Genomic DNA, 3765 nt, shown 5'->3' on the forward strand with positions numbered 1-3765 from the left:
CGCCGGACTTCTCCGCCGGCCTGCTTCCCTGCCGCGCGTCGTCCGCACCCCCTCCCCGCGCCCCGTTGCCCCGTCCCCTACACCCACCGTGAGCACGCACCTCGCCCCTCTCCCTCGCTCGCTCACCGTGCCGCGCCCGCGCCATCCGCGCTCTTGCACGCGCCGCGCCCGCCGCGGTCCCTACTGGCTGCGCCCGGGCCACGCTCAACCCCGCCGCGCTCACCGTGTCCAGCCGCACCCCTTTCCTGGCTGTGCTCGCTCGCGGCCTCCACGCGCTCGTCGCGCCCGAGCCATCCCCCGCCGTCGCCTCACCGTACGCGGCCACCCAGGGCCGTGCACCTCACCTCGCTGCCTCTGCGTGGCCACAGCCCGTCAAGGTTCGCCCGCGCGCGAACCACGTCGCCCCGCCACGCGCGCCCCACGGCCTCTGCCGGCCGGCGCCCCTGCTTCACATCGGCGCCACTGCTCCACCCCCAACCGCCCGTGCTCGCCGTCCCGTGCCATGCTACTTCTGTTGCCGGCGCCGCTGCAGCCACCGCTGCTGCCTGTCTCGTCTGTCCCTTGCAAGCGCCGCTGCTCCCCGTTGTTGCTTCTTGCTCGCCGCCCCGCCTCCATCGCGAGCCGCCGTGGCCGCCCTGCTGCTCCGGTCTCTGCCACTGCGCCGCTCGTCGCCGGCCCCGCGCTGCTCCACCATCGCAGCGCCCGCTGCTGCATCGACGGCCGTTCGGGCTGGGCACCAGCGCCCCTGCGCCCGCACGCTAGCAAGCCCGCGCGCCCGCTTAGGCCCCCGGGGCCACAGACAGCTGGGCCTGCCCTTGGCCCTATGACAAGTGGGGCCTCAAGCCCCCTGAACGTTTATAAAAAAAAGAGGAATTAAAAAAATTATATAAATAATAATAATAATATAATATAATATAATTAATTAATTACAGAAATAATTAACTTAATTAATTTTGATTAATTAAACTAAACAAATACTTAAACTAATTAAACATTAGTTATCTAATTAACCTGGTTAGTTAATTAGCTAATTAATTAGTATGACAGTGGGGCCCACCCCTAATTAATTTTGATTAGATTAATTAAACTGTTTAAATAAAATGTGTCACTGACCGGTGGGACCCACTAGTCAGGTTGACCAGTTAACTCTGTTGACTGCTAACGTCAGCATGACATCATGATGATGTCATAAATTCAATTTTGAATTAATTTAAATAATTAATTAAATTCTAGAAATTAATAAAATCTTTAGAAAATCGTATCTTTTAATCCAGAACTCGGATTAAAATATTTTCAACATGAAAGTTGCTCAGAACGATGAGACGAACCCGGATACGCAATCCGTTCATCCGCCACGCATCCCTAGCATACTGAACACGCAACTTTCCCCCTCCGGTTCATCTGTCCGAAAACGCGAAACACCGGGAATACTTTCCCGGATGTTTTCCCCCTTCATCGGTACCACCTCGTACCGCGTTAGGGCACACCTAGCATCGCGCTTTATCATGTCATGCATCGTCATGCATTTGTTTGCATTATATTTATTGTTTCTCCCCCGTCTTCTCTCGCTAGACATCGAGACCGATGCCGCTGCTACCCAGTACGACTACGGTGTTGACGACCCCTCTCTCTTGCCAGAGCAACCAGGCAAGCCCCCCCTTTGATCACCAGATATCGCCTACTCTTCTCTCTACTTCTTGCATTAGAGTAGTGTAGCATTTTACTGCTTTCCGTTAATCCTATCCTGATGCATAGACTGTCCTTGCTACTACTGTTGTTACTTTTACCTGCAATCCTAATGCTTAGAATAGGATGCTAGTTTATCATCAGTGGCCCTACATTCTTGTCCGTCTGCCATGCTATACTATCGGGCCGTGATCACTCGGGAGGTGATCACGGGTATATACTATACTTTATACATGATACATGTGGTGACTAAAGACGGGTCAGCTTGTGGAGCACCCGCGAGTGATTCACGGATTGGGGGCTGGAAGGACCTTTGTCCCAACGGCCCTTTGAGTGGATCTTTGTGGCGAAGCGACAAGGCAGGTTGAGACCACCTAGGAGAGAGGTGGGCCTGGCCCTGGTCGGCATTCGCGGCTATTTCAAAATAACACGCTTAACGAGTTCTTGGTATTTGATCTGAGTCTGGCTACTGGCCTATACGCACTAACCATCTACGCGGGGACAATTATGGGTACTCGACGTCGTGGTATCAGCCGAAGCCTTCGTGACATCAGCGACTGAGCGGCGCGCGCTGGGTTGGACTGGAACGCCTACTCTTGTATAAGGGAGGCTAGGTCTGCTCACCGGCCGCGTACGCAACGTGCAGGTGTGCAATGGGCGATGGGCCCAGACCCTTGCGCCATAGGATTTAGACCAGCGTGCTGACCTCTCTGTTGTGCCTAGGTAGGGCTGCGACGTGTTGATCTTCCGAGGCCGGGCATGACCCAGAAAAGTGTGTCCAGCCAAATGGGATCGAGCGTGTTGGGTTATGTGGTGCACCCCTGCAGGGAAGTTAATCTATTCGAATAGCCGTGATCTTCGGTAACAGGACGACTTGGAGTTGTACCTTGACCTTATGACAACTAGAACCGGATACTTAATAAAACACACCCTTCCAAGTGCCAGATACAACCGGTGATCGCTCTCTCACAGGGCAACGAGGGGAGGGTCATCGGTTAGGATTATGCTACACGATGCTACTTGGTGAACTTACCATCTACTCTCTTCTTCTGCTGCAAGATGGAGGTTACCAGAAGCGTAGTCTTCGACAGGACTAGCTATCCCCCTCTTATTCCGGCATTCTGCAGTTCAATCCACATATGATACCCTTATTCCATTTAATACCAATGCATACATATGTAGTGTAGCTCCTTGCTTGCGAGTACTTTGGATGAGTACTCACGGTTGCTTTGCTCCCACTTTTCCCCCTTTCTATACTCGATTGCTGCAACCAGACGTTGGAGCCCAGGAGTCAGACGCCTCTGTCGACGACGACTACTACTACTCGAGAGGTGCCTACTACTACGTGCAGCCCACTAACGACGACCAAGAGTAGTTTAGGAGGATCCCACGCAGGAGGCCTGCGCCTCTTTCGATATGTATCCCATTTTGTGCTAGCCATCTTATGGTAACTTGTTTAACTTATGTCTGTACTCAGATATTGTTGCTTCCACTGACTCGTCTATGATCGAGCTCTTGTATTCGAGCCCTCGAGGCCCCTGGCTTGTAATATGATGCTTGCATGACTTATTTTATTTGCAGAGTTGTGTTGTGATATCTTCCCATGAGTCCCTGATCTTGATCATACACGTTTGCATGTATGATTAGTGTACGATTGAATCGGGGGCGTCACAGAGAGGGGAAGGGGCTGCACCAGGGGAAGGGTGCAGCTGCCCTCTCTCTCCCTCAGTATATATAGGGGAAGGGGGAGGAGGAGGAGCCCTAGGGTTTCCCTAGGGTAGGGGCGGCGGCCACAGGGGAAACCCTAGATGGGTTTGGGCGCCCCCACCCCTAGGAAACTTGCCCCCCAAGCCAGGAGGGGTGGCTGCCCTAGGGGAGGCGCCCCCACCTCTCCAAGTTACGTGAGATGGGGTGGGAGGGGCGCTCATCCCCTTAGTGGGTTGATGTTCCCCCTCCCGTTGGCCCATAAGGCCCCCCAACGCTTGCCGGGGCCTTCGAAACCCCTTTCGGACACGTTGGTCGTCACCCGGTACCGCCGGAACAATTCCGGACTCCAATACCCTTCGTCCAATATATCGA

This window comes from Triticum dicoccoides, chromosome 2A (genome assembly GCF_002162155.2).
Source record: "Triticum dicoccoides isolate Atlit2015 ecotype Zavitan chromosome 2A, WEW_v2.0, whole genome shotgun sequence".
NCBI classification, from domain to species: Eukaryota; Viridiplantae; Streptophyta; class Magnoliopsida; order Poales; family Poaceae; genus Triticum; species Triticum dicoccoides.